At 28.4% G+C, this 20,296-nt stretch overlaps 1 pseudogene across 1 annotated transcript; it reads left to right on the top strand.

The window, feature by feature from the left end:
• Positions 1 to 9,055: 9,055 nt before the first annotated feature.
• Positions 9,056 to 18,492, top strand: LOC149514623 (disease resistance protein UNI-like; annotated as a pseudogene). Its single transcript, XR_016327944.1, has 4 exons — positions 9,056 to 12,541; positions 13,332 to 13,847; positions 16,771 to 17,535; positions 17,933 to 18,492. The product of XR_016327944.1 is annotated as a disease resistance protein UNI-like (transcript).
• The last annotated feature ends 1,804 nt before the right edge of the window (positions 18,493 to 20,296 follow it).

The following is a 20,296-nucleotide window of genomic DNA, read 5'->3' on the forward strand; positions in this document are numbered from 1 at the left end:
ATATGTAAAAACAAGCTTTCGCAAGAAAAAAATTGGATGAAAAATCCAAGAATATAAAGCTTTAGACCTAAATCTTAAAAACTAGTCAGAAACAAGATGATAGCAATCCCAACCCTGGTATTCAGGCATTTCACTAATTATATGTGCACTTTTTTTGTGTGTTTCCATTCTTTTCGAGAACAAAAAACAGATGAAAAGAGGTTTATAGAGAGAGGAAATCTTTGAAATCATGAAACAAGGATTTTCAAATAAAAGAATTAAGGATAACAAGAGGAAAATCTAGAGAAAATATACGAGAAGAAGCAACAAAGTTTAGAAAAAGATGCCCAAAATCTCGCAGATATTGGAGGTCAAGAGAACAAACCCATGAGCCTAGCCAAGTTTTCAGCTAAAATAATGAAAAGAGAGTGGAAAGAGAAGATCACTGTATCTGAGACGTTTCAGATTTTCTCTCAAAGGCCTTGTTTGTCTGAGGGATCAAAAAAATTATATGCCAAAGTTGTACATTCATTTTTTATTTTTTCAAAATTCAAAACCCTGCAAATATTTAGCTTTGCTATGAATATATTTGTCTCTCATTTCTCGCCCAAGTCCTCGCTCCACACTTCCTCTGTTCATTCCTAGAGTCTCCAAAACCCTCTCTTTCAGCTTTTTATTTTTTCTTTTATTTTTTTCTCTCTCAATTTATTTTTTCCCCAGTAACATGAGGCAGAGATGGATGGTTATACAAGTCAAAAGTGGTCTTTGGCTCCTCCCAAATTTTAAGAATAATCAAGTTTGTTAAGAGAATCAAATAATCTATAAGTTCCATTCTTCATGTGAATACATTATATCTATTTCACTAAGTTAAACTAGCTAATAATATTTTAAAATCTGAATGGCTTATTTGTGGAAGACCAATAAAAGGTATTGTAAAGATTTTTTTGGGCAGTTAAAATCCATGCATGTTTATGCTTATGGGTGCGTACCTATCTTATGCAGTATAGTTTAAGAAGGATTAAAATCACATTATTTTTTTGTTTATTTGTTATACCAATCAATTATTACTTACAAATCCTTAAAATCAAGAGATTTGTTATAAGAATTAGGAAATGTATACTTGTTACAATCATAATCTTATCCATTTAAAAAAAATCAAATTGACTTTCTAGTTTCTTCAAAAGACTCTAAATCTATAACAAAGTATCAAAAATTTTTTTGTTTTTAATCAACCACAATTTCTCTCCATATAATTTTCATTTTTAATTTTATTTTAGATTTTTCTCCCTTTGTAATGCAATTTTTTATTCAAGACAAAAGTTAGATTTGAATAACTTTTTAAAAGGTTAAAAGATTATTAACTTCTAATCTCAAAGTTTTAATTTTATTCTTTTAATGGTATATTTTATTTTTATTGTTTTGATAAAAAAAATATGTTAGTTAGCAATTGGTTTTTTTGTTTTGTTTTTTTTTTTTTTTTTTTTTGTAAATCATTCACAATTTTAAGTAAAATGATTTATTTGATATATTATGTTTCTTTATACGAGTTGATAAAATTTATAATTTTGTAAGTTATGTTTAGTATATTTCTATTTATATTGATAATATTTATAGTAGGTTACTTATGAAGAAAAAAATACTAAAATTCAATATAATATTTATGGCAAAAAGGTCAAAAAAGCCTTTAAACTAAATTCAATAATCATCTAAGCCCTTTTTTTTTACAGTCAATTAAACCCTCAAACATCTATTTTCATTAATTGAATTCTTATTAGAGAAAAATAGCTAATTTTTTCTGTCCAATCAAGGGTTTAATTGAATGAAAATATATGTACAAGGATTCAATTGGATGAAAATAAATGTTTAAAGATTCAATTAATTTGAAATAGAAGATTTAGGGATTGTGTAATTGCAATAAAATATGAGAAACTTAATTGATAAATGATTTTTTGTTTGAGGGATTTTTTTACCTTTAAGCCAATATTAATTGACTCTCTCAAAATTAAATATCAAGATTTGCCACTATACACTAACCAATTGGGTTTTATTTTTTCTTTGAGAGTTTTGTTGTCAAAATTTTAGTTATATTCCCAATCAATAATGCATTTCAAATTTGAATAATGAATCAAATTTTATATAATTATATAATTAATTTAAAATTCAACAACTTGTTTCGAATTAACCTAAATTAGATGATCCAAACTTAGACAACATAAATATCAAATTTTAAAAATTTTGAATTCAAAACAGTTTTATTTTTTATTTTTTAATTTGAAATAACCCAATCCGTCCAATTGTCATCTTCTTAAAATATTATGTTTAAGCTGGGAATACAATAAATATATAGACAAGTTGGATTGTTTTCATCTTCAATTTCCTTTTCCTAATAAGGATGTTGTTGGCATTTGGATTACTAAAAGTGGAGATGGAATTGGTTGATTGGTTTTTCTTAAGTTAGGCATAGATTTTCTTAATTTGAATGATGGTTTGTTTTTTTATTAGGTCTTTGAAATTACTTTCAATCTTTACTTTTACTTTCTAATTTGGAGAGAATTGAAAGAATCAACCCGAAATTAATTACAACAAATAAGCTTAAGTTTTCGGTAATTTTTTTTAATTTTCATATGTTTCCTTTTAGTTACTTCTATAAACTTAAAAATTCTTTTTATTTTAATTGCACAATAAAAAAGGGTAAATTATTTACTTGGATCAATAGTGTGTTGCCATGGGGCATTCACAAGAAAATTTTAATAAAATTATTCAATATTTTAATTTAATATTTGGCATACAAATGGACTGATTGTATTGATGAGATGCTAGAAGACAAGCTGAGTTAATGATGTTTACTAATAGATGAATTAAATCGATATCTAATTTGAAAATTTAAGATGTAAATTGTATATTATTTTATTTAAATATTAATTTTTTATTGTTCTAAGTAACAGTTGTCTAATTAACTCAATGCAAATATATAAGTTTCTAATCAAATCAAGCCATATGAAATTTCCTGCCTTAACATTAAGTATTAACCTACCTTAATTTTCAAACTGTTAACTCTTTCATCTTGAGATATAACACATGTAATTTTAACAAATATAAAATAAATTATCATCTTATTTTAATGTTTATATACATCTAATATAAAATAAGATGATATTATTTAACCAATATATAAATTATTGAACCAATATATAAATTATTTCATTTTAATCTTTACACACATTAAATATAAAATAAGATGATATTATTTAATCTAATCTTATTTATAATATTATTTTATTTTATTATAATCTTATATATCAAACACATTAAATCTTATATTTTAAATATTATACCAGGAAAAAATCAGTAAAATAAAAGTTTAGAACTTCAAAATGCTTCTTTATCCTTCTCTCTCTCTCTCTCTCTCTAAAAGTATGGAATTAATTTTTGGGTGAAATAACAATACAAAGTCAATATTTCTAAACCCTAAATAGCAATCCCAAAGCTAAGATTGTGGGTTTTAGATGGGAGAGAATAACGGGGACCAGTTATACTCTCAGTCTCAGCCTCAGCCGTCGGTAGATAGATAGAGACAAACAAAAGAGCTTTGGGTTTAGGGAAAAGAGAGAGAGGGCTTTGCCCAACCAAAGATGACGATTCAAATAACACCAGAGGACTCTCTATTTTTCCTCTTTCTCTTGATTCTCACCTCTCACGCACCTAATCACCCTTCCAATTGACTATTTTTCCACGTGGCACTACTCTATTCGTTGCATTGCATCACTTTGTCGTTATATCTCTCACTTTTATTCTCTTTATTGGTGGGCAACATCCTTACTGTGACGGTCATGGATATTTGAGAGTGTTTCTGATAATTTTAAATACTGCGACATTTAAATAAGAGTAAATTTTATCTTTGGCCACTAAATTATGCTTTTATTTTTATTTGGATCACTTAATTTTAATTTGTATCAAAAAAATCATTAAAACCTATTAAATGTAACAAATATGGCCACTTTAACTATTTTTATCCAAATTACTAATAAAAAAATTATATGACTTCCACATTTTATGCCACATAAGTTTTTTTTTTTTTTTTTCATTTCTTTTCTTTCCTTCCCTTAAATGTCACTCTTTCTCCGTTTAATTGTTCAGCCTCCATCTGCAGCCACCCAAAACTAACATTCCACCACCTCGTAAAAAAGCCTAAAGTCGACTTTTGAGCCCAGCAGAGTTACTGTTACCAGGCTAGAGGCAGAAGCACCCCAGCAAAGCCCAAAAAAAAAAAAAGATCTCCACCTTTGTTTGTCTCCAGTTGCTCTCCCTAAATAGAAGAAAGAATGTTTTAGATTTTTTCTACAAAAGAATGTTTTAGAAATTGTTTCTTTGCTGGCTTTAACTTTATCAATGATGAAAAAGAAGAAAAAAAAGGTGCGCTTGTTTTAGCTACTTATAAAATATTCCGACTCTATCTCTGCAAGATTTTATTTCAAGACTAATGTCTAACTGTATACATTTGTTTATTGAATGTGAGTGGAATTATGAGTGTTCGTCGCGGATTTCTCCTTTTTAACTTGATAATAATTTTACCTTTTCTGATTTGGAAATGGGAAAATGGAATTATAGTTGTCTAAATGGTGGTAGAACGCTGAACAGATGGTGGTAGATCTTATTTTCGGGTTAGATAGCTGAACAGATGGTAGTGGATCTTATTTTCTGGTTAGATCTAGGATAATTTAGAAAGTTTTAGGAGGAAATGAGCCAAGAAAAAGAATGAGGAGGCTGAAATTCGCAAACAATTAAATTCTGATGAAGATCACATGCCAACAAGAAACGATTGATGGCAGAGAGAGAAACCATACAGCGTCAAAATTTGAGCTTTGAATGGTGGCTGGCCAGTGTTGAAATTCTTTAGAGAGAAAGAGAGAGAGGGAGGGAGAGAAAAGAAATGAAAAAAATAATAATTTAGGCTTAGCTAATGTGACCGTTTATGTGGCATATGACATGGCAGTCACATAATTTTTTTGTTAATAATTGGGATGAAAATGTTAGGTGATTATATTTGTCACATTTAGCAAAATTTAATCATTTTGTTAGTACAAATTAAAGTTTGAGTGAGTTAGATGAAAATGATGATGATAGTACAAATTAAAGTTTGAGTGATTTGTACTCTATTTATCCTTCAATTCAAAAAGAAAAATTTATTCTTGTATTTGATTTGAGTTTGATCAAAGTTTAATTTTTAAGTTTAAATTTAATTTAAATAAAAATTAAAATACTTAATCTCTTATGATTAAATTTATTTAATAAAAAATAAATTTAATTATCAAACTTTTATTTTAAATTTATTTATGCATTTGAATTTAAATTCAAATTGATATATATAAAAATAAAATAATAATTTTTAATTAAAATGATAAAAAATATTAAAATATAAAATTTTGATTAAATTTATAAATTATTCGAGTTAAGTATTAAAATACTTAAATTTTTTAAATTATTCGAATTCGAATAAATAATAATCAAATTAAATTCAAATTTTATTTGAGTTGAATTAAAAAAATTTATAAAAATTAATTTATTATTTATATCCCTAAATTTGACATGGATCTATAATGAGAAAGACATGAAAATGGAATAATATATTTTAAAACTGATCGTTAGAATTAAATTATTCTATGGCTTTTAGATTACTCTTAATCCAACAATGATCATCTCACTCTAAATGATTTAGCAAGTCTTTAAGTTGTCAATGCATCATTCTCCAATTAATTAAGTAAAGCAGTTTATCTCTATAGTTTTTTGTAAAAATTGAGTACTTGTTAAATTCATTATTTATCTTTTATTATTTACTTTTTTATTTCTTTTGCACTGATGGATACAAATAAAAAATATATAGTATATTAAAAAGAAAAATAACATATAAGATTAATGATACATTAAAATTTATAATGAAATTTTATTTCAAATACTATAATTAATTAAAAAATTTTAACATTCATTACATATTACATAGGCATGGTATAGTCATCTGCTACAAGTAACTCTCTAATTATGTAGAAAATAATTAACAAATTAAAAATCTGTTATGAATATCTTTTGGTGGTAAATACGAGAGCACCATTTTTTATTGCTTGTTTTGACCGTTTGTTGGATATTATATTCTATTTTTTCCTTCATACTTTATTATTAAAGTTAATCAAGACAAGGATAATAGGTGAAGTATCTTTTTCTACATAAAAAAATTAATCAAGTACCAGAAAATTTAATCATATAATGTAATCATTTTGGACAAAATATTGAAATTTACCGACGTAGCCTTCATAAAAGGCTTAACGAATAGCCAAGCTTACCTTAGATTAAAGCTTCCCCATTTTATTGATAATATTATTGTGTGTTAGTTTCATAATAACTTAATTATATAATTTTTAAGTGTATGAAAAAATGACTATACCTTTATTGTATATTTGAGCTGTTTGTATCATATATCTTTTCAATATGTCTCAATTCTTCACTCAAAGTGCATTACTAATTTAATTTTCTTTTTATGTGATGAATCATGATAATTAATCCAATTACTAATTAGTGAACATGGGAAGATATTTTTAGGCCAGCTCTTTTGCTGTTTTAATTGTTTCTTAAAATGAATTAGGAATGATATGGTTTACCAATGAGAAATTCTTTTGGAATGGTTGTGAATTTTGTTTATTGGAGATAAAAAGGATGAAGCAATAGCTCAATAAACAAGGTGGAACTACAAAGGGTGTTTTAATAAAAAAAAATTTTATTATTTGATATTTAATAAAAATAATTAATTGGAAAGAAATATTTATGTTTAAATTAATAAAAAAATAAATTTATTTTTTTAATATTAATATCCAAAAATGTACTTATTTTATTTTTTTTGGATGTACATATTTTATAAAATAATTAACATATATATTAACTATATGTACATATATTATAGTTTTGAATTAAGATTATTGAATATTACAAAAATAAAAATAATTTTCATTTTTTTATTAATATATTATAAAATTTCACTAATTATTTTTAATATGGTACCAATTAATAAATTTTCTTGTTACTTTTCGAAAATTTCCAGACAAATATTTGGGCTGTTTTCCATTACTTAGAAAAAAAAAAAAAAGAAAGGACCAGAGAAAAAATGAAGTCATGGGCCATTGCTTTTGTCGGTCACATGGCTTTTGTAGGCCACTATGGAATTTATTAAGGAAAAAACAATATTAAAAGAAAAAGATGACGACTTAGATGAAAAGGAGTCTTCTTTTCTCTACATTTTACATAATTATCATAAAACCAATCCTCGGCCATTAAACCTAAAAAAAAAAAAAAAAAAAGCAAAAACCCATTTCTGCTATCAGAAGCTGAGTGTTCTATTAATCTCTTTTGTTCGGATATTCCAATCAAATAAGTGAACGTTCTCTTTTCAATTTCCAAGCTTTTTTTATCATTTCAGTACGAACTTGATTTTTTTGTTTTCTTGTCTAAGAGTTCTAAGGTTGATTTCTATTTGCTTTTCCTTCAATTTAAAAAGAGGAATGTGATTTTGAATTTGATTTGAGTTTAATTAAATTTTAAATTTTAATTTTAAGTTTATCTCAAGATAAAATTTGAGATATTTAAATTCTTTTAATAAATATAAAGATAAAATAATAATTTTAAATTAAAATAATAAAAAATGAGAAATTCTTTTGAATTAGTTTTAAATTTCGTTTATAGGATATAAAGAGGATGAAACAATAGTTGTATAAACAAAGAAGAACTACGAAAGATGTTTTAATAAAAAAATATTTATTATTTTATATTATAATAAAAAATAATTAATTGGAAAGAAATATTTTATATTTAAATTAATAAAAAAATTAAATTTATTTTTATAATATTAATATCCAAAAATGTAATTACTTTATTTTATTTTTTGGAAGTGCATATTTTATAAAATAATTATACATGTATATTAATTAAATATACATATATTATAATTTTGAATAAAGATCATTGAACATTACAATTACAAAAATAATTTTAATTTTATTTATTAATATATTATTATTTTTTCACTAATTATTTTTAAGATGGTACGAATTAATAAATATTTGTGTTACTTTTTGGAAATTTCCCTCAATAAAAGGACTGATGTTTGGGCTGTCTTCCATTACTTAGATAAGAAAGGAAGAAAAAAACCAAGAAGATCCCGACAAGAAAAGAAGTGATGGGCAATAAATTTTATTTTATTTTATTTTTTGGAAGTGCATATTTTATAAAATAATTATACATATATATTAACTAAATATACCTATATTATAATTTTGAATAAAAATAATTGAACATTACGATTATAAAAATAATTTTCAATTTTATTTATTAATATTTATTGTTTTTTCAGTAATTATTTTTAATATGATACGAATTAATAAATATTTGTGTTACTTTTCGGAAATTTCCCGCAATAAAAGGACTGATTTTCGGGCTGTCTTCCATTGCTTAGATAAGAAAGGAAGAATAAAACAAGAAGATCCCGACAAGAAAAGAAGCGATGGGTAACGACTTTTGTCGGTCACATGGCTTTGGTCGGACACTATGAAATTTAATAATGAAATAACAATATTAAAAGAAAAAGAAGGAGACTTGCATGAAAATAAGTCTTCCTTTCTCTACATTTTTCGTGCCAATCTTAAAATAAATCCTTTGCCCATAAAACTTAATATAAAAAAAAAAAAAAGCAAAAGCTCATTTCTGCTATCAGAAGCTGAGTGTTCTGTTAATCTCTTTTGTTCGAATTTTCCAAGTGGATAAATGGTATGATGATCAAAGAAACAAATCTTTATAATGTTGGTGACTAAATCATTACTTTTTATAGTTTGGTGTCCAAAATAAAAAATCAACTAAAATTGTTTGACCCAACAAGTAATTAATCGTTTTTAGACGGTTGCTTAACTGTTACAGTATGATACGATTTTTTTGGTTTTCTATCCTATCAACACAAATTTTTTTATTTCATGTTTTCTGAGTAATGTATCCTTATAAATTATCTAAAAATATTGTTTTCTATCACGTGTTTTCAGCTTGGTAGAGTGTCGAAGAAAGCCATTTGGTTCTCATACTTTGAATTGTCTTCACCTTGCCTCATAACGTGCTTAAAAAGTGTTACTTGGCAGAAAACTGAAGAAAAAGCAGTTGGTTGTCACACTTTGGACTATCTTCACCTTGCTTGGTATGTTTAGAGAGTTCACCTTCATTATTCTTTAATTTTCTTTTAGCATCTTCACCATAATTTATCTCATGGCCAATATTTTTATGTTTGGCAGAAGTTTGTTCAACTTGAGCTTGTGAAGAATGGGTTGTGGGTTTTGTGAGTCTGCTCTTTCTAACTGCGTGGGAACACTGCTTGTGGATTGGGTGGCGAAGCCAGTAGGACGTCAATTTAATTACATTTGCCATTTTCACCACAATGTTGAAAAGCTCAAGAAAAGAAAAGAAGATCTGAAAAAGGCACGGGATCGGCTGCAACATGACATTGAGGATGCTGAAAGGCAACTTCAAGAAATTGAAGATGATGTCAAAGATTTGCTATCACGGGCAGACATAATCCTATCTGATGAAACTCTAGAAAATGAAATGCAACGAAATATGAGATGTTTCATTTGGTGTCCTAACTGGAGTAGGCGGTATTGGTTAAGCAAGAAAGCAATGAAGAACACTCTTGTTATTGGTGAGCTTATTGAGAAGATCGCCAAATTTAGTCAACCTGGACGAGTGGGCTACCGTTCACGTAGTACAAATCAAACCATAGAATTTCTCTCATCCAAGGATTTTATGATTTTTGAATCTTCAAAAAAGGATTCGATCAGATAATTGAAGCCTTACAGGACGACAAGGTCAGCATGATTGGATTGTGGGGGATGCCAGGGGTGGGCAAGACAACCCTAGTCCGTGAAGTTGGAATTCATGCCAAAAAATTAAATCTGTTTGACAAAGTTGCGATTGCTACTGTGTCTCAAAAGCCAAACTTTGAAACAATTCAAGATGAAATTGCAAAATACTTGGATTTCGATATGAAGAATGCCCAAGGAAGAAGATCGATCCAGGAGTTCTGGTCGAAACTGCAGAAGGAGAAAAGGATTCTAATAATCCTTGATGATGTTTGGGCAAAAATTGACTTAAAGGACCAGATAGGAATTCCATTTGCTGATGATCATAAAGGCTGCAAAATTCTTTTAACAACACGCCGTCAACACCTATGTGTTACCATGGAATGTCAAAGGACAATACTTCTTGGTTGTCTAAATGACCATGAAGCTTGGACTTTATTTGAAAGGAAAGCAGGTCTAGATAACTCTTCTGATGACGCTATTAAACATGTGGCATCTAAAGTTATCAAAAAGTGTCAGGGTTTGCCCATAGCTATAGTTACATTGGGAAGTGCTCTAAAAGGTAAAAATCTTCATAGCTGAGAAGCAGCATACAGGAGACTCGAAAACCGCAGATTGGATGACATAGAGGACATTGATGAAAAAAATGTTTACCTAGTTCTTGAGGTGAGTTTTGATTATTTGAATGATAAGGAGACCAAGATGTGTTTCTTGTTGTGCTCTTTATTTCCTGAAGATCATGAGATTTATGTAGAGGAGCTGGTGAGATATGCATGGGGACTAGAGTTGTGTAAAGGTATGGGCTCAATTGAAGAAGTGAGGAGCGAAGTGCTTGCGGCGATGGACATCATCAAGGATTCTTGTTTGTTGTTAAATTGTGGAGAAAGGCATGTTAAATTGCATGAGCTGGTTCGTGATGTTGCTTTGTGGATAGCATCAAACAAAAAGGAGTTTTCTTTTATGATAAAATCTGACGTTGTTGAAATGTGGCCAAAGGAAGAAAGTCTTGAGTCTTACGATGCAGTCTTCTTCAATACTAGTCGGATTGTTGAACTTCCTAAATGACTGGTATGCCCAAATCTCAAAATCCTTTTACTTGGTGGAGATGGGAACATGATAACTTCAAGTGAATTCTTTGAAGGAATGAAAGCATTGAAAACTTGCACTCTGAATTCTAGATTGATATCTCCAGATGCATTTCAGTTTCAAACAAACCTGAGAACTCTTCATTTGGAACCTTGCAAACTCTTGGACATCTCAGTGCATGGGAAGTTGAAGAAACTTGAAGTTCTTTCATTTAGTTGCTCTGATATCAAAGAATTGCCAGAAGAAATAGGTAATTTGGATAATCTTAAATTGTTGGATTTGTCATATTCTGTACAACTACAGAGAATCCTTTCTCAGTTAATACGAAGCTTGTCCAAATTAGAAGAACTATACTTGCATGGTTGTCAATTTTTAAGTTGGGCCACTGAGAACACAGTTCAAGAAGAAAGCTTTGCCAGTCTATCAGAGTTGAATTCGTTGTCAAACTTGATTATATTATCTTTAGAGGTTTATTCTGAAGATATTCCAAGAGACTTTGTGTTCTGTAAATTACAAAGGTTTTATGTATGTGTTGGCTTTGGCTTTTCTCATTTTATTAAGGGAAGATGGACTTTGAGATCTGCCCATTCTCGAGATCTTTAAAAATTAAGGGGTCTGTAATAGAGGCATGCAAGCAGTTATTTGAGGTTTCAGAATCTCTTAATCTGAAAAATGTGGTGGGTTACCAAAATCTTGTTCCAAGCTTGGAGTAGGGCCAAGTGGTATTCAGTAAGCTGACTTCTCTGGATCTTGAGAGTTGCAAGCATATGAAATGTCTCATTGATACTACAAAGCAGCAGGAGCTAACCAATGCATTCTCTAATTTGTTAGAATTATCTTTAACAAATATGCGTGGATTGGAAGAGCTGTGCAGTGGTCATCAACCGCAAGGGGTTTTGCTCAAATTAAAAACTTTGATGACAGATAATTGCTGGAACATGACAAGTGCAATTCCAATTCTACAAAGTCTTGAAAGGTTGGTAGTTAAATATTGTGATGAGATGCAAGTGCTATTTCAGATTGCTGAATTGAGGAGCATACAACAAGGACCCAGTCATCATGTATGCTTACAAAGTTTGAAGGTTGTAAGAATAGACAACTGCAATAAATTGAGATATCTCTTCCCAACGTCTGTTGCTATAAGTCTTGGGCAACTGGAAACGCTGAACATATCCTCATGCTTGGAATTGGAAGAAATAATTCCCAAAACGGAAGTGTCAAACATCAATCTCCAAAGTCTAAGCGAAGTATATGTACGTGGCTGCAATAACATGACATCTCTTTCCTCACCGTCGCATGGTCAAATTTTGGAGAAATTGACAACACTTAAGATTCGAGATTGCTCTCGAATGGAATATACTTTTTCAATCTCAATGGCTGAAGGTCTTCCACAGTTGCATAAGGTTACATTGCGCGGTTTGCCTGAATTTAAAGGAAGGAATGGAAATGACATTGTACTCACGCTGCCATCTTTACAAGAGTTGAAAATGAGAGAGTATCCACTATTTATCATTTCGGGGAAAATGCAGGTAAGCCTATTTATTTGTGTTTTTACTCTTTCAACTATGTTGGTAGGAGGAATAGAAAGAGTGGAAGAATAGAAAGACAGCGAAAAAAAAAAAAAAGAAAGGAAACTTAATCCATTTGAATTGAGAGAAAAAAAATTCTTTTTTCCTTAAATAAAATTTTTTTTATAAATTTTCTTCTAATGATTTTTTCCTATATTTTATCTTTGGAATCAAACACTAAGAAAGTAAAATAATTTAACTACATAGTGTTAATGTCATTGACTGAAAAGTTTTCAAGTGCTACAATATTCAAAAAATAGACTTTGCATCACTTTGCATAAAACTAATGTGAATCTACTTTTCCTTACTTAAATAATGATCATTAAAATATCAACTGTGGACTTTTATGATAGCAGTCACTGCTAAAATGCATTAGGCATCCATAAGCTTTGTGCAATATTATTTTACTTTCATCCATGATCTTATAAAACCCAAGTTTTTCATTTAAAACTTCTTAAAATATTTTAAATTCATCTATTACACCAATCATGGTTAAAAAAATTAATAGAACATATCATTTTCAATGTTACATGAATGTGCATATGACATGAATTTCAACTTAAAAAGTTTAAAAAATACACAAAATATTTTGAGATGATAAATTTAGTCAAAATTTAATGATTGATTGTTCAAATTGATGAATTTGAATTTAAAAACTAGTGAATGAAAATTTTGAGTTTTAATTAAAAAGTCAAAGAATACCATCTTACCACATGAACGTTCACATGGACGTACATACACATGATTCGAAGATGCTATAGTTTGTCAAATTTTAGTCACGGTTTATAGAATTTATGATGAGATGCAAGTGCTATTTCAGATTGTTGAATTGAGGAGCATACAACTAGGACCCAGTCATCATGTAAGCTTACAAAGCTTGAAGGTTGTAACAATAGACTACTGCAATAAATTGAGATATCTCTTCCCAACGTATGTTGCTGAAAGTCTTGGACAACTGGAAACCCTGAACATATCCTTATGCTTGGAATTGGAAGAAATAATTCCCAAAACGGTGTCAAACATCAATCTCCGCAGTCTAAGGGAAGTATATATATGTGGCTGCAATAACTTGACATCTCTTTCCTCATTGTCGCATGGTCAAATTTTGGAGAAATTGACAACACTTAGCATTGGGGATTGCTCTCGATTGGAATATACTTTTCCAATATCAATGGCTGAAGGTCTTCCGCAGCTGAATAAGGTTACATTGGAAAGATTGCCTGAATTAAAAGGAAGGGATGGAAATGACATTGTACTCACGCTGCCATCTTTACAAGAGTTGTGTGTGGATGATTGTCCACAATTGACTCCTTTTATCATTTCGCCTAAAATACGGGTAAGCCTATTTATTTGTGGTTTTACACTTTCAACTATACTTTGTAGGAAGAATATAAAGAATGGAAGAATAGATAAGAGAGCCGAAAGAAAAAAAATGGAAACTTAATCCATTTAAATTGGGAGAGAAAATTCTTTTGTTCTTAAATAAAACCTTTTTTATAATTTATTTTTGGAAGCAAACACTAAGAAAGTAAAATAATTTGACTACATAGTGTTAATATCGTTGATTGAATTTATTTTCTTGATAAGTTGGTGACCGAAAAGTTTTCCAGTGCTATAATATTTAAAAGATAAACTTTGTATCACTTTGGGTAAAATTAATGTGAATCTACTTCTCCTTACTTAAGTAGTGATAATTAAAATCTCAATTGTAGACTTTTAAGATAGTTGTCACTATTAAAATGCATTAGGCATCTATAATCTTTGTGCAATATTATTTTATTTTCATCCACAATCTTATGAAACAATTTTTTCATTTACACCTTTTAAAATATTATAAATTCATCTATTACATCAATCATTATTAAAAAATTAATAGAACAAATCTTTTTTAATGTCACATGGATGTGCATATGACAAGAATTTCAACTTAAAAAGTTACAAATAAACTCTCACCTTTTTATCATGTGCATGTTTACATGGTTATACACATGTACAATATTTTGAAATGACAAATTTAGTCAAATTTTAATGATTAATTGTTGAAATTGATGAATTTGGAATATTTTAAAAAATTCGTGAATGAAAATTTTAAATTTTACTTAAAACCATGAATGAAAATGAAATATTGTACAAAAGTCATGGATGTAAGGTGTAATTTACTTTAATTTTCATTGACATTTTTTTTGCTAGTTGTCTTTTTCTTTACATTTGAAATAGGAATTGTCCATTCTAAATATGTTATTACTTTTTGTTTTCAATTTTTAGGAATTTACTATAATTAGTTTCTTGAGTTGTTTATATCGATCTCATTTAGTTATTTTAATGTTTTAAGAGATTGAGTTTTTAGGAAATATGTAGCTAGAAGATCATTTTAAGTTCAATTAATTATTGCATAAAATGCTAAATAGTCATTTCTCCTCATAAAAAAGCCTTAAATAATTAATACCGCAAATTTGTTATTTCTTCTCATGAAAACATATTGTTCATACTATTTAGCATTATTTATCTTCTATTTTTTAATATTAAAATTAGTTTTGATTTTACTAACTACGATTGCAAGTATATAATTTTTTATGAAAATATTAATAAAAAAGAAATTATAATTATATTTAAATATTTCGCTTAAAAATCAATAAATTCTATATAAGATAAATTTAACATAAAATTAAATCAAATTCATAAATAATAAGATTTAAATTTAAAACATCAAATTTTTGAAAATTTTTTTTACCACTAAATCAATGTTTTATTATTTAAATCAATAAAAATAATTTAATAAATAATTATTTAATTACATTTGTATTGATGAAATGCATTGAAAAAAATGCATTTCATATCTTGTTTTATGTTTGATTAACTCACTTATCTCAATGCATTATTTTTCAAATCACTCAAATGAAATATCCAAAAAGATTTGAGGGATTTTCTAAGTATTCCCTATTGGATTCCGGTTTTCTGAGGATTCATTATTGCTGGCATAATAGGGGCTACAGAACAATATTATTCCTGTTTTCTAAGGATTCCTTATCCCTGACAGGCATATCAGGGAGTCCAAAAATAATAGCATGGTAGCACAAAATTTTGTTATTTCTTCTCGTAAAAACATAAATAATTAATACCATGAACTAAAAAACCCTTAATGTCATCATTTAGCACTATTGAGAGTAGGGTGAGCTTTATTTGGTCAAAACAGAAAAACCAAGCTAAACTAGGTGATTTGGCTTAGTTTAGTTTAACACTAGAAACTTTTCAAACCAAACTGAATTAATAATTTAGTTTTGAGTTGAAAATTAAACCAAATCAAAAAATTAATTAAAATTAATAATATTTTTATAAATATTTCAACACATAAGAAAATATATATTTGTTTTTTTTACTAAAATATGTATATAAATTTTACTTTAGGTTTTTTTTTTTTTTATTTTTCTTTAAAATAAGTTATAGAACAATCTTTATTTCTTAGATACATTGAAAAGCCCTATGTAGTATGTACTAGTACTTTGTGTTTTTACACATGTCATATGGATTCATTTTTATTCATGATATAGTACTACTCCTTTCAAACTGTTGTTTTATATTTTAATTAAATTATTTGTCTTTGACTTAAATTAATGAATTGAGTGTATTTCATTCACAATTCTTTTTGTTACAATATTATAGTTAGTCAATCGCAATTAAGAATTATGTAGCCACCACTTATAAGTGTGGCTTCTAAATAATTTTGTGATGGGCCCTGCACAATACTAAATTATAATTAGTTAATTGTACTACAATAATTATAAGAGATATAGTCCTAAATTAAGGATTTTTCTAAATTTTAATTGATTAGAATAAAAAATTTAAGAAGTTTAAACATAAAAATAAGAATTATAGTAGTATGAAGAAATCAACATTGTTTGATTGCTAGACACACAATGTTGGTACTAAAACAGAAAAGATTTAAATGGAAATTGAACTTATAATAAAAGAAATAGTGATTAGAAAATAATGTATGAATATTGGGGAAAAGTAGAAAAATTGTTATGCATAATTCCATTAGTGGAAATAACTTAAGTTCTAAACTTAATTCACATTAGATTTACTTATATTGGTTCTTTCATTTAATCATGGTTTAAATGGGCCTTTAAAGCAATATGTTTAATTTAATGATAGGGCTTTTAAAATGAAAAATTTATATAAAAATTAATAAATAAAGAATAAATAAGTTTTTAGTTACTTTTTACATTTTTTGAATTGATAGTTAAATGATATGATTACAGGTGTTAGGATTTGAGAATATGAGAGAAAGGAAGTAATTGTGCAATATGATAGTTCTTGAATTGGGACAAAAATTACCCAACACAGAATATTTAACTATTACTAATTTTGAAGAGTTAGTTGATGGTGAATATAATCTTTCAAGTTTGAGGGAACTAAGTTTATTCGATCTACCTGAATTGCAGGTGGCATGGAAGGATCCCATTGAGGTTGTCAACTTTCAAAACCTCACTAAATTGGATGTCCATAAATGCAGAAGGTTAAGATATATCTTATCATCCACCATCGCTTGGAATTTGCCACAATTGAGCTTTTTATGGATATCTGAGTGTGAGGAATTGGAGCAAATTATTGAAAAGGATGGTCAAACTTCATCACAAGGTCATCATCTCCAACCTCTATGCTTCCCTAATCTGACTGTAATACACATTTATTCATGTGAAAACTTGAAATGTCTCTTTCCGGTGAGTGTTGCTCATGGCCTTTCAAAACTACAAAAGCTAGATGTTTACAACGTCTCCAAATTAGAACAAGTATTTGAACAATCAGGAGATGAGGCAAATGGTTGCGAGGAAAAACAGAAAGTGATACAGCTACCTCAATTGTACACCTTAAGCCTTTCAGGGCTACCACACCTTGTGAGGTTCAGCCCTGTGGGTTGTCATTTCGTATTCCCATCTTTGTGTCATTTAACTGTAATAGGTTGTCCCAATATAACCACAAGCTTTAGTGTTGATTCAGAGGAATCTGGGCATGCCAAAACAGAGGTACGCTACGCACCCAAAGTCTCAATATAAAGTATAAAAAGCAGCCCTGCCTTTTGTATAGCTGAACTTGGATAAGCTTATGAACAGAGAGGTTCATCTGTTATATATTTTTCATGCTTTTATTTCCTCTTTCAGCTTTATTGATTATGCAATATTAATCTCATCTGTTCAAGGGGACTTGTTATGGATTTCAATTGAAATTTGTCATCCATGTGTTTGTTTTAATTCCTAATGAAATTGAAAATGTAATTGGCTGACAATATTAATTCCCTGTTCTATTGAGTGGCAGTCTTTCTTATTGGGTTCATTCAATGGTCCTTGTTGCGTTATTATTTCAATATACTGAATTAAACATGCTTCTTGTTCTTCACATGCCATGCTTTAATTTGTTTTGCAGGCAATCCGATCATTTGATGACAATTTAGTGGAAAAGTCTGTCAATGCTCAACAAACTACATGGCCAATTGGTAGTCATATATTGTGGTATAGACAATGGAGTTGAAAACACCTTTTTCAGAGGAGGGAGATGAAGAAATGAATGTCAGTTTCAGAAGATGCCAGTAAATGAAGCAGTTCGTAATTTGCTGCAGCATTTCACAAACCTTACCCAACTTCATAGACTTGCAGCCAAATATTGCGATCATATTAGAATGCAAATTTCTATGAGGGTACATAAGACTGCATTCCTGTTTATTTATGTCTTTGTTTATCAGCTAAAAGTTTATAGTTTGTTGTCCTTTCCACCAGCAGACTTGAAAACAAGGATCTTTTAAAACAGCAATGGGTGCAGTTTAATTATCTTTGTGTTTCTGTAAGGAAGTTACTTGAAAATTCATCAATTCTGAATTTCAGTTGAATAGCATTTCTTGCTCTCTCTAGACATTAGACAAACCACATATTATTTTGTAGCATAAGAATTGCTATAGGAATTCCATGCATCTTAATTTCGTTCAATTATATTGATTTTTTTCAAAAAAATTAGTCAAAACTAAGTTTCCCTAGTTGATGGTGTAGAGGTTGCTTTATTTAAAGATGGTGGATCTTACCGAGTTAAATACTTACCATAATACTAATAAATAAAAACAACTAAGTTCATGGAAAATGTTGGATTGAAATGGTATTAGTATATATGTTCTGCTTAGCAGTCTTAAGTCGATTCTTGCAAAAGGAGAATTAATCTTGATATTAGAAGTCAAAACTTAGAATTGTTAAAGGAGGAAAACAAATAATATTTTTAAGATTAAATTGTCAAATTTATCACTATACTAAATTGAGGGATCTATATAAATATATATTACTATTTTTGGTATAATTTTATCACTTTATTATATTTTTATGAAATTTTAATCATCTATGGATTAAAATGGAATATTTCATCCAAAATTTCTCTTTTTGCTATATGTTGTTGATATGGAAAATATTTATATTTTATTTTAAAAAATTTCACATACGATAATATAAATTCGGAAAAAATAAATATGATGATTTGATTTTTCATAAAAAAATTTTAAATTCACAAAAATTTGGAAAAATTTTAAATTTATTTAGAAAACCAAAATATATGTTTTAAAATTTTATTTTTATTTTAAAAGAGAACAGTACTTGAAATTTTTGTATGAGTTTTTCTTCTTGATCATCAGCTTGAGCTAAGCTCTCATGTTGCCCTTTTTTGCTTAATTATATTGAAGATAATTAACAAATAATATCTCCTTTTCTTTTAAAAAAAAAAAAGATTAGATAGATTGTGAAATTGTAGATTTGAGCTGAAAAACTTGCCACTTTGTTGGTACTATCCGCCGCTTTTCATGTACTCTTAATATTTACCGACTCTTTAAGCAAAATGTAAAATGTTGTTTGAGACCATTGATGAGAATCGTAATGGTGTGCTCTACCACCTTCTGAACTGAAAGCATTGATTATAGGAATCCGTTTAGAAGAGATGATTGGATAAGGAAGATGCTGTTGAGAAAAGTAATGGCAGATTTTGATACCTCCGTTACTCTCCTGTTCAGTAGGAAAATTTTACAAAAGGTATCACACAGTGGATTCAAGAGGCAAAGCAAACTGGGGTTGCTTATATCTCGAACCTGATTCTGGTACATTTAAGTTTATTACCGATTTCATCAGGTAAGTTGAGCATTGATGACTTCTCTAGAGATTATAACTTACAAAGACTGACTTCTTCGAATTGTTTTGCAGCAAACCAAGAGAGTACATGATTTGCTAGGGGGTTAGAGGAACAAAGTGATGAGGTTGTTGAGGGTGTTGAAAACCTTGGGTGGATATCTTTCAAAGCAGTACTTGTGTTACTGCTGGGCACCATTATTTTATCTGTGTATTTTCATATATGAAGTTTTTATAATTTTATTTCATAAAAAACATCTCACAAATGTGAGTTTAAGTCTCTATTTATATATAATAACAGATGCTTAAATATCCTTATATGGGATTGAGGTGTCATACAAAGTTTCTGCAAGGGCTCTCAATCTCATTGGCTTATCCCTTCCTTAAATTTCTCACTTTCTCAATTTTCTATTTCTTTTTTATTTATTCTTTTAATTGTGTGAACTGTTAGGTTAAAAGTTTCTAATCCAATCACACAAACAGAAGCGAAATCAAACAATAAATCAAACACATAAGAGACAACAATTTAACGAGGTTCGGTCCAACTGACCTACATCTACATATGAGAAACAAGATCCACTAGTTATAGAGAATTACAAACTTACAAATCAAATCATCAACCTCACTCAACAATCAA

Source organism: Durio zibethinus, chromosome 15 (genome assembly GCF_047325235.1).
Source record: "Durio zibethinus cultivar Kanyao isolate XHJ-2024 chromosome 15, ASM4732523v1, whole genome shotgun sequence".
NCBI lineage: Eukaryota > Viridiplantae > Streptophyta > Magnoliopsida > Malvales > Malvaceae > Durio > Durio zibethinus.